Genomic DNA, 12,383 nt, shown 5'->3' with positions numbered 1-12,383 from the left:
AGCAAAATTCTGTCTTCCAGAACTATAGAAAAGCACGGTCTTCAGTGTTTTATTATTTTTGAATGCATTTCAGTATGACAACTTTATTTTCAATTTAAGTGTCAGATTCAAAAAAAAAAACCCCAACCCTGTTGTTTATTTACTGAGATCCTCAAAAGCTTTTAAAACTACTGATGACATAGAGTACTACTGTAATACTTGAGTATACATGTCTCTCCATAATACCTATTTTAGGTAATGATTTTGATCTTCTGTAATGTGAAGCAAGCTCTGTGAATTACATCAACTAAAACATTTAGTGTAAATTCTGTTACCTCTTGGTAACTTGCCTAGTGAAGGGAGTTATAAGCAGAACAAGGTTTCTTATTTCCTCTTCCACTTGCCATCCCAGCACACTAATCTTTGTGCCATTTCATTGTGATGGCAGAGGAAATAACAAGAGCTAATGACAGACTGTACAACTTTACTTCATAACTGACACTTTAAAAAATACTTTGTTTATCCAGTCATCTGCCATTCATCAATGTAAGGTCTGCTGAGCGCAATACAAGGTTAGGAGAGTTACATAATTGATCATTTTTGTCTTTATAGTCATTTCAGTCTCTCTCTCTAGTGTCTCCGTGTAGTGATTCAGAAAATTATCTGACAAATGAAAAATCACATTGCTTTTTCCTGATCCTTCCTTACTGCTTAGGGAGGGTAGGGGATAGTGAAGTAAAATTATTTCTTACGAGATTTGTAGCAAAAACATGTTTTTAAAATATTAAGTCAATTACTCATCCCTGAGTTTGAAAATTAAAAAAATAAATAAAACAGAATAAAACAAATGTGAAGTGCTTTCAAATGTGAATAGGAAGAATATTAAAACCATCACTGTGTGTGTCTAATGAAAGTAAATAATTTACATTTTATGTTAACAGAATTAGCTAGAATCTACAAAATACGTTTAATAGGATCTTAGGTACACATCGGCTAGTGTCCCAGAATGGTGATGCACATTTTTCTAATGGAGTAATTTTTCAGCCAGTAAAAAGTAATTGATGTGATATGTCAGAAAATATTAATTTGTGTTGAGATTTGTGATAGTGAGAATTTTAAATGCAGATATAAAACAAGATATCTATGGTTTTCATGGCTGCTAAAAGTTTTTGAATCATATTCATTCTTGTTAGAGAATATGGGAAAATTGGTATAATACAATGGTGAAAAATTGAAAAGTATCTATTACTTCTCTTCTAAGAGTTATGTGACACAGATTGTACATATACTGTCAGTAGCCATGCTGTTGAATTAAAATACAACTACTGTCCAAGTGAATGTCAACTTTACATTTAATATTGGTTAAATTAATGAGAATTTTTCTTCAGAAATGTTGGTTTGTGCTTTGTCAAAAATATTAAAGTAATGTTGTAACTATTCATTCCATTAAACTAATTTTGATTTATTTGTCACTTTCCTATATTTTGGGGGGAATTTAAATTGGTTTAAATAGGTAAAACCTCAGAGACTTAATATTGTCTCCAAATTAAAATGTTGATCACACGAGCAACCTATTTTTAAAGAGCTAATATTTCTTGAGGTTTAGTTTATTCATTACTCAACTGTTTTTCTTAACTATAGTCATGGTATTTCATAATAAAGTCAATTTCATTTGCATTTTGTGTGTAATATGACAGTAGGAAATGTATTAAAGTGTGTTAAGAAGTTCTATATTGAAATATGCTTTCTATTTCATGAATTTCTGCATATTTTTGTTTTCTGTGCAATATATTGATTTTGGGAGGAAGTTTATTCCCTTTTTTTGTCAGATATTAGACATAAAGACAAATGCAACATTTAATAACTAGAGGCTTTGTAAAGAGTAGGGGTGAAATTTTCAGAAGTGCTCTGCTTTGTCTAAACTCTGCATCACTGAAGTTAATAGTCTCTCTCCCCCCCGACCCCCTTATCAATGACCTCTAAGGTGGAGAGACTTTGTTTGGGCCAATAGGAGAAAGAGAATCCATGGACCCCCTTCAAAGATTCTGTGGGCTTCGGGAGTGTATCAGTGGGCTCCTTGGCTGATTGGCTAGAAGTAAAGGTGCATCAAAGCCTATTGGCTCCCATGCACCTGAAGATGGACTTATAAACCCTTTACCCTGTCTGTGGGCACCCCAGTCCCCAACACACTCATGCACACTTTAGAAATTAGAGTAGCACTGAGTTTGTGACTTTCTGTAGGCATCACATTGGTAGCCCTTTTTGGGAGCTAGGAAGGAATTTCCCCCTCATTGCCAGATGGCCTGAGTGGTGGTGGTTTTTTGCCTTTCTCTTATCAGCTCAGGGACCAAATGGATAAATTAGGTCATAATGAGTTCATGTTGTTGCAACTTGGCAAATGTCTAAAGTAGGCACTCACTTAATAGGGGGTTCTAGATTCTTGATAAACTAGAATTGCAATCAGGAATAGGGGAGGTTATCCCTTAAAGAAGATAGAGGTGTATGAAGCTAGGGCTTCTAATGTCTACTGCAGTGAGGGGCCACAATCCCATTTCCCTATACCTTCAACCTTTGTACAAAAAGAGAGTAGTGTGGTGCCAGAAATTGTGCCAGTACCAGGTTAAAAGTTTGGAGAGGGAAGGAGGGGCTCAGGGCTGCCCTCTCCCCCTATGGTATGGATTATGGAAGGAATGGAACTGCAGTGGAGGAGTTACTTCCAGAGTTTCCCCGATGTTAAGTTAATGAAGTTATGACTTTGTTAATCCAAAGTTCCTGATGTCTTGCCTTTTTTCCTGCCATGTCTGGGACAATGGGATATTTTATCATAGACTTCAGTAGGAGCAGTGTTAGGCCAATAATGAGTGCTTTTGAAAATCCCCTCTAAAGGTTACATATTCCTTATGCAGGCATAAGTCTGCACTGCCAATTGTGGTTCCCACCTTGATGTCCTATTCACTCATAGCTTGGTAGCCTGTGGTAAATTTATGCTGCCAAGGGAGAGTACCTCTAGAGAGAGAAAAGAGAACTGGGAATTCTATCAGAGAAGGCTACTATTGCCAAAATGTGCCAGTCATTGCCAGTTTACATGAGTTCATGATTTTGAAAGCTGTCATATATTTTGAAAGCTAATCCAATTCTAGTGGAATTACCAATAGTACATTCTTTTATTGCTACATCTGTAAAATGAGGATGCATGCTAAATAGAGGCTTTTAATTGGAAATTTTATCTTCAGTAAACACCCTTGATACATGTATGTAGTCACTTGTGAAAGTATACTTCTAAAGATTTGCTAGTATGTCAGGTATTGTATCTACTAACAAATTCATTGGCTCTTCTCGTAAGAACATTGTTACTTCACAATACTTGGTGTAGTTAGGCACAATATTACACAGTACGTTCCATTTCTTCTGTTAGGGAAGCCTACTTCCACTCCAGCACTGACGTACTGTCTGCAAAATGGTTTTTTTGTTCTTTATCCCATTGGTTGAAAATATGTAGCAAGAAAATTACCTTAACGGCGCAATAGGATACATGGCAGTATAAGATCAAGTCTGAGATACAAATTTTGCTCTTACTCTAAGAAGACAACCAATGTAGAGCTTGTGGACAATAGGATCAGTCATACCTTTTTATATGTGAAAAAGTCGAAAAAGAGTTAGTAATCACTACCACTTCTAGAGAAATATTTTAAATGTGAGATTTGTGTATTGTCAACAAGAAGAGAAAAGATCTGACACCTAATAATTGGATCACAGATGCATTTAAAATTAGACATCAGGTTGCAGTCATCATGCCTGAGGGACTGTAAATGTCTATTGGCAGTCTGCAGACAGGTATCCTGGATGAGTTCATTTACTTTTAAAGCATATAGGCTGCAGTGATATTATCATCATCTTGTGTTCCATGAATGCCAACATGAATGTTTCCTTAAGAAAATAATCAGTCCCTAACAGAATAATCAATTCCATCCTTCTAGCTTTATCACTTGGACCTTTTTTCCCCATATACTCATGAGAAAAGATTCAATATCTTATCTCTTCTTAGTCAAGGGACATCTGTTACTCTGTGAAGATTCAGTAGTCCCTTTTATAAGAATTTTCCATTTTGCTCCAAAGCTAAGTGACAAATACTAAATTCTGTATATATACCATCCCGATTCCTGTATTATCAGTCCCAGAGTTTTAAGTATGGTATAATTTAATTTCCATAGGGAGATTTCTCCAAGAATTCTCAGTCGTCATGTTGGAGGATGTATGGAAGTACTGAAGAATTTTTAACACAGACTTGAACTATACAGTTACTATTATTTAATTTGGCTCTTCCTCTCACTGTCATTTCATTATAGATAGCTAGACAGGAGAAATTCAGGCTCCAGAGAGAGAGCTTAGGACTGTCATTCTGCCAACAAGTTGATATCTGGCAACAGTTCATAATAATATTGAACATCTCTGTTTCCTGAAGATTGATTCTTCCTTTACATACTCACAGAATAAAACAGATGCTGGTCTGAACAGAGTATAATTTAGGGCATGGCTACACTTGTGAGTTAGAGCACATTAAAGTACCCCAGTGTGCTCTAACTCACGACGTGTCCACACTGGCAAGGCACGTAGAGCGCTCTGACTCCACAGCTAGAGCGCTCCTGGTACTCCACCTCGGCGAGTGGAATAATGTTGGAGTGCCGTGGCACCAGTGTGGATGCCCTGGTCTGTGAATGCAATCTGATTGGCCTCCAGAAGTGTACCACAATGCCTGTTCTAGCCACTCTGGTCATCAGTTTGAATTCTACTGCCCTGCCTTGAGGTGACCAACTATCAGACCCACCCTTAAAATACTCAGGGAATTTTGAAAATCCCCTTCCTGTTTGCTCATCCAGGCATGGAGTGCTCCCAGCGAATCTTTCCAGGTGGCCATGCCTCCACTCGCCAGGCGATCCCCAGTATGGAGTAATGTCAAGGTGCTGGACCTCATCAATGTTTAGCGGGAGGAAGCTGTCCAGTGCCAGCTGCGCTCAAGCCGTAGGAATTACGATATCTTCGGGCAGATATCTAGGGACATGATGGAAAGCGGCCATTACCGGGACGCTCTGCAGTGCAGGATTAAAATGAAGGAGCTGCAGCATGCCTACCACAAAGCCCGTGAGGCAAACCGCTGCTCTGATGCTGCTCCTGCCACCTGCTGTTTCTACAAAGAGCTGGACGTGATACTTCGGGGTGACTCCACCTCCACTCCGAGTACCACCATGAACACTTCAGAGCCCGGTTCAACAAGGCAGAAGTAGGAGCAAAGAGGGAACGAGGGTGCTGAGGTGGAGGAAGACACCCTGGAATCCTTAGAGGCATGCAGCCAGGAGCTGTTCTCAAGCCAGGAGGAAGGTAGCCAGTCACAGCGGCTGGTGCTTGTGGAAGGACAAACACCTGAGGAGGTTCCTGGAAAGCGGCTTTTATTTTGGGAAGGAAGTTATTTGGTGCGGGCGCTTGGGGCGAGGAGAGTTAGGGCTCCATGAATGCCTAGATGCAGAATAGGGCATTGATGTGCTCTTTCACATTGAGGTAATCAGCCTCAGTGATCTCTTCAAAGGTCTCAGTGAGAACTTGGGGAATGCGCTTGCGCAGGTTTCTTGGGAGAGCCACTGTGGTCCTTGTCCCAGTCAGGCTAACATGTCCGTGCCACTGTGCAGTGAAGGGAGGGGGAACCATTGCTGCAAACAGGCAAGCTGCATATGGGCCAGGGCGGAAGCTGCATTGTAGTAGAAGACCCTTCCTTGCTTCCCAGGTCACCCTCAGCAGTGAGATATCTTCCAGGATGAATCCTGTGAAAAATGTGGGGACAGTGTTCAATATAGGGGCCCCCTGCAGCTCTTGGCTCTCCCAAAGGCACAGAAACCCACAGGACAGCACAGCCATGAAAGAATCAGTCCCCCTTGACCCTGTGCTTACTCACCATTTGGGGGCTCCTGTGGGTTACGTGTGCTCCCTTTGGGACAGGCAAATTATGCTATTGTGTAGACTGTGCTTGCCCCGCTTAAGTACGGGGGAATCATTCTCTGTCTGGTGTGAACAATGCTGCCTCTGTTAAGTGTTGCGTTTTCCCTTTATCAGATGCAACCTTGAGATCTCAGCCATCTGTGTTTATCAGTAGCTGAGAGAGTGCAAAGAATCAGGAAGAGGCCATGTAGAAGCAAAGAGGACATGCTGCATGAAGTAATGCAACAGTCACTTAACGAGAATCTAAAAGCTCAGGAGTGGAGGGAGAGTGAAAGGAGCATCTGCCAGCAGAATGTGAATCGTTGGCACAAAAACACCGAGCTTTGGCAGCAAAGCATTGATCGGCTGATAAGCATCATGGAGCGCCAAGTGTACTCAATCCAGGTGCTTGAAGCCATGCAGGTGGAGCACTACTGCGCCCTCCCCCACCCCTCCTGGCAGCCCTTGTCCCAAAACATTTTCCCTTGTGGCCCCATGTCACCTCCAGCCCACTTTCCCCAACATCTGGGTTCTTATTGCCATCAGCTGCCTCCAACAGCTGTAGCTTCACCATCCAACCCTGAAATCTATGATCCTTACCCATTGCACTCGACCCCGATCACCATGCAGTATAGCCATCCTGAAGTGCAGGACTCATTGCACAGCACTCCAGACAGGAAGGCTGAGTGTGATAGCAGGACATATGCAAATCTGTGATTGTACCATTCTCCACCCCACCCCCTTGCACTTTCTGTTTCTCAAGTTGTGTTTCTTTTCAACAAATGAATTTTCTGGCTCTGAAAAGCTTCTTTATTATTTCATAAAGTAAAAGATACCTTAGCCCAGGAAAGCAACAGGCACTGCAAGTCAGCGTAGCAAACACAGATTTCTGCTAACATTGGAACCACTGCACTTCATTCCCGTGCAGTGTACCAGACATTACTGGTGGCTTTCAGCCTCAAATTGTTCCCTCAAGGCATCCCTAATCCTTGCAGCCCCATGCTGGGCCCCTCTAATAGCTCTGCTCTCTGGCTGTTCAAATTCAGCCTCCAGGTGTTGAACTTACGAGTTCCATGCCTGAATGAAGCTTTCACCCTTCCCTTCACAAATGTTATGGAGCGTACAGTATGTGGATACAACCGCGGAGATGCTGTCATCGTCCAGGTTCAGCTTCCCACACAGAGAGCACCAGCGGCCCTTTAAATGGCCAAAAGCACACTCCACAGTCATTCTGCATCGGCTCAGCCTGTTATTGAACCACTCCTTGCTGCTGTCAAGGGTCCTTGTATAGGATTTAATGAGCCACAGCATTAAATGGTAAGCGGGGTCTCCAAGGATCACAATGGGCATTTCAACTTCATGTACGGTGATCTTCTGGTCTGGGAAAAAAGTCCCAGCTTGCAGCTTCCTGAACAAACCAGTGTTCTGTAAGATGTGTGTGTCATGCACCTTTCCAGGCCAGCCTACATTAATGTTAATGAAAGGCCCACGGTGATCCACAAGTGCCTGGAGAACCATAGAGAAATAGCCCTTCTTGGAGGCTAGGTGGGCTGGTGCCAGAATTGGAATATGAGGCCCATCTATCACCCCTCCGCAGTTAGGGAAACCCATTTGTGCAAAGCCAGCCACCATGTCATGCACATTACTTGGAGTCATGGTGTTTCTGAGCAGGATGTGATTAATGGCCCTGCAAACTTGCATCAACACGATTCCTACAGTAGACTTTCCCCCTCCAAACTGGTTACGACCAAACGTGATGTGCTGGTGAGACTTGTCAGCATATTCCTCAGCAGTTTGGGCTCCATTCATGCAGACCGAAAGGGAAGACAGAGCATGCAGCACAAGAAACGTTGAAAGATGGCGCCAAATGTGGACGGAAGCAGAGGGATTGCTGGGATGCGAACTGATGCATCACAGGGCATTGGGACAGGATCCAGAATACACCACCTCTCCGCCCCCTTCCCACAAGCCACAGCATCAGAATGGGAAGAGGGATGGCTGCCCACAATGCACTGCTCCTAATGCTGCTGCAAGTACTGAAAATGTGGCCATGCCAGTGCGCTTGCAGATAGTGTGGACAAACTGCAGTGCTTTCCCTACTGCGCTTTGGTTTAACTCAAAGCACTCTACATCTGCAAGTATAGCCATGCCCTTCGAATAAGTTCAGCTGATGGCAAATCAATCCATCTTGGATTTCTTTTTCATGATCTCTAGTCATGTTTATTTTTTCATATCTTAAGCTTTTTCCATTATTTGAATAATTTAGTTCTATGCAGTGTTGTAGCTGTGTTGGTCCCAGGATATTAGGAAGACAAGGTGGGTGAGGTAATATTATTTATTGAACCAACTTCCATTGGTAAGAGAGACAAGCTTTTGCTTTTACACAGAGCTCTTCTTCAGGTCTGGAAAATGTACTCAGAGGGTATGTTGTACACTGCAGTTAAATACCCGTGGCTGTCCCATGCCAGCTGACTCAGGCTTTCAGGGATTAGGCTGAGGGGCTGTTTAATTACGCTGTAGATGTTCTGGTTTGGGCTTCAGCCCTAGCTTTGGGATGCTCCCATCTTGCAGAATCCTAAAGCCTGGTTTCCAATTTGATCCTGGCAGTCTACAGCACAATTAAACAGTCTCTTAGCCTGAGCCTGGTGAGCCCGAGTCAGCTGCAGTGGGCCAGCCGCAAATTTTTAATTGTAGTGTAGATATATCTATAGTGTCATAGTTAAATGCAAGGTTGAACAAATTATTTAGCGTAAATGGTTAACACACATTTCAAGGGCCAATTACACACATTTCAAGGGCCAATTAAAACTTCTCTAGTTAAAGGGGGGAAACAAACATTTTTTTTCTCTTTAACTACCTATAATTCCTTTAGATATTAAACAGGTAAGATGCGTGAGGGAATACCTTTTATTGGACCAACTTCTGTTGGTGGGAGAAACAAGGTTTTGAGCTATACAGAATTATTCTTCAGGTCAAAAGATACAGCTGCAATAACACTGCATACAACAGTATCAGATATTAGACATTTACCGCACAATAGAACTAGTTTTGCCTCTCCACATAGATAGTTTTCACGTAGACACAAAGTCCATCAATCTTAGACTTAAGCTACTGATAAAAACCATTCATTTACAGGTACAGTGCTCTTAAAGTGTACAGCATTTTACAGAAGATGCAATACAGTTGTGCTTGAGTCCCTGGAGGGGCCACGCTGAGAGTGCTTGCTCAGGGCAAACTGCAAGGAATAGGTCAGATAATCCCCCAAACTGGTGTTTTATTCAATAATTATATTCACCAAACCAGTAACCAAATAGCTTTTGTAATACCACACTGATCACCAAGAAGCCAAATACAACTTCCTTTAAGCATCCCAGCCCTTGATTCCCATCTAGACATCCAAGTCCAACATAGTGAGTGGTTACTGAAAACCAGATTCACCATTTGTTAGGTGCACCAGTCCCAAAGGACCAGACACTGATGCCTGGGTCAATATTGAGTTTTAGATCTGACCCAATAACCATGCAGATGCCAATCCCTTAGTAATTAAAACTATAAAGATTTTAATAATAAAAGGAAGAGAGTCATAGTGGTTAAGAGATCAGTATACATACAGATATGTGAAAAGTGTCATAGCAGAGGTGGTGAGGTAGGTTATTTGTATAAGTTTTTCTGGAATCAATCTAAAAGGTTATAGTTCAGTGGGCAGTCCAGATTTAGAGTTTGTTCAAATTCTTCCATGAGAATTCCAGGGTAAATCCAGAGTAAACCTGGAGACCTCAGTCTTGTGGCTTAGACCGTCCCTGTTAAAGTTTAAGCAGACCTAAGTTTAAAAAATACGAAAGAAGCCTGGAGCTTTTTCTTTATAGTCTTCTAGCAAGCTGATAAGGCTCTTGACAGCACTTGTCACAGCAGGACTTTTCCCAATGAAAAATAGGTGCTCCAGATTGTTGCTTTGAAGCTACTCTTCTATTTCTTGTGCATACACAGGTAAGCTAGTTTTATTCATTAATGTAAGGCAATTAGCCATTCAAACTATCACAGCAGTTCATTATAGCATAGATAATTAAGTTGAAGGCAATGTAAATAATAATATTAGTTCCTTCAGAATCTTATGTCTTTGATCTTAAGGTTAATTGAGCTATTTGCATACATAATATAGGGTCATTAAGACATGAAAGGGAATTGTCTGCAAGATAATCTGATTACATTGTTAAATTTCTAGCAAGAGATAGGTAAACATAGACCAATACACTTAGCATCTACCCTTGATTTCTATTACTACAAATACATGAGTTTATGATTCCTAATTTACGACTACTCTTTGAAATTCAGATACAAGTAGATGGTCTTGATTACATTTCAGTGCCTTTTGTTGTTATGGGTCATACTGAAGTTGACGTACACAATGCAGTGCACTGCCTGGGAAAAAAAAAGATAGTGCACATGACCAAAAAGAGCGCCAAAAAGATTTAAACTGGAATCAAATATGCGGTCACCCTACCTCATTTTTAATCCGAAGAACTAATCCGAATGGCATAACCGCCACTTCGAGCACTAACTCCCTCGTCGTGGGAGCGAGTACAGATATCATGAGCCTCTATTAATTGATTATAAAGGGCTTTGTTGTTGGACAGGTGCAGGTGTAATGCGGATTTACGCTTTACTAAATTCGATATTTAAAATCATAGTGATAGGACAGGCACTTAACTCTCCTCTCAGTCTGGTTTTAAATTTCTTTTGGCTTAAATTATGTTACTTCGGATTCATCGCTCTGTGACCTGATTTTGCAGGTAGAACTAATGGTGTATATACAGATATCAGTAGGGAGAGCCTGGTTGGTTTCACAATTATTTTTTTTACTTTACATTTTTCACTGATGTAACAAATAGCAAATAGAAAAGGAAATGATCCATGCTTATTTCATTTTGATCCGTGTTGACTTTTGTTCATCTAAACAATGCTAACCCCCACCTCTCCTCTTTCTAATCCTATCTTCTCTAGTCAATCCACCAAATTAGATTTTTTTTTAATATATCAGCAGAGTTTTCACATTGTCAGATTTTCCATCTACAATTACCATAACTTATAGGAAATGGTCTTTTAGAAGGAAAGTCACATGTAAGCCACTCTATGATATTACAAGGATATGGGGCAGCAAGTACATAGTTGGATGTAGGGAAATCTTGAGTTCTAATGGCAGTACTGCCATTTATTTGTGGATGGCTCTTGGAGATTTTACACAGACCAGATTTCCAATGTGACTAGTGATTTTTGGTGCATCTTTTTTTTGGGGACTACATCAGGAGGCACTTTAAAGGTGCATGCTTTTTAGACTGTGCCTGAGCACCTGCCTCTGCTGAATCAGCTCAACTTCAAGTTAAGCAATCTAAAATCACTTATGTCAGTCACATTTGTTTCTATATTAATAGCTGTTTGTAAAATTTACTCCTTTTATAGCACAACTATGTTTTGTTTGTCAAAGTGAGACCCTTGCATAAAAGTTTTAATCTCTTTTATGAAAAGTACGCTTCTGTTGTTTCTCCACTTAGGATGTTGGCTCTTGCCCTCATCTGCATGATTATCTACGGTCCGCTTTTGCCTTTTTGTAATTAGAACAATGTCATGCGGCATCAAACCCTAAGCAACCAAGTATTACCTATAATAACACACTTCATTGGCGATTATTATCAGCCTAAACTCTTCAAAGAATTATATTTTATAGCCAAATAAAGTAAAAAAAAATTTAAGTAATTCTTGCAACCTGTGATACAGCGTATGGCCAGAGGGCCAGCCCATAAGAGCTGTTAGCAGGGCGAGCTTATTCCCTGCCAAGGCGAAGAAGTTTGCTTTAGTAATAGAGTAGGAATGTAGAAGGCCATTGGTATGTAACAGCTTGTGGCCAGTGTGAGCACCTGCTCCCCCTTCAGTTAGCAGCACCTGCTTCAGTTAGAAGCACACTGACTTCCAGTCATGCGGATATATAAACCCTCGCTTCAGCTCAGACAAGGAGGCTTGGTTGCCTGAAGGAGAAAGGTTGCGATTGGAGTCATGCAGTGCCAGCAATTGCAGAAGAGAAGAGTTTGTCCAGAGAGAAATAGAAGGTTTGGAAAGGAGTGCTGCCGGTTTGGCATTGGGAAGCCCAACAGAAACCCTAAAAGGTAAGGGGCCACCAGGCTTGTATAGAGAGAGGCCAAGAAGCCCTTCACAAGCTGAACGGCGTTATGAGAGGGAAGTATAAACCCAGGGGAAGAAACCGCCTAGTCAACTGGTTCGACCACAACCCCAGCGGCCCCTGGGTTGCGGACCTGGCAGTAGAGGGCGGGGCCCAGCCGTCCCTCCCTCTCCACTCCCCTCCTCAAGCGACACTAGGTATAGACGCTAGGAGGCGATGTGAATTTAAGAACTGAAATGGTTCAGATGGCAAGCAATATCGTGTC

At 41.5% G+C, this 12,383-nt stretch overlaps 1 protein-coding gene across 2 annotated transcripts in view; it reads left to right on the top strand.

The window, feature by feature from the left end:
• ATRNL1 (attractin like 1) overlaps nt 1-12,383 on the top strand; it is a 1,085,315-nt gene that overhangs the window by 156,904 nt on the left and 916,028 nt on the right. The window lies entirely within an intron of this gene.

This window comes from Chelonoidis abingdonii, chromosome 15 (assembly GCF_003597395.2).
Source record: "Chelonoidis abingdonii isolate Lonesome George chromosome 15, CheloAbing_2.0, whole genome shotgun sequence".
In the NCBI taxonomy this organism is placed as follows: Eukaryota; Metazoa; Chordata; order Testudines; family Testudinidae; genus Chelonoidis; species Chelonoidis abingdonii.
This window is presented reverse-complemented; position numbering and strand designations above follow the sequence as displayed.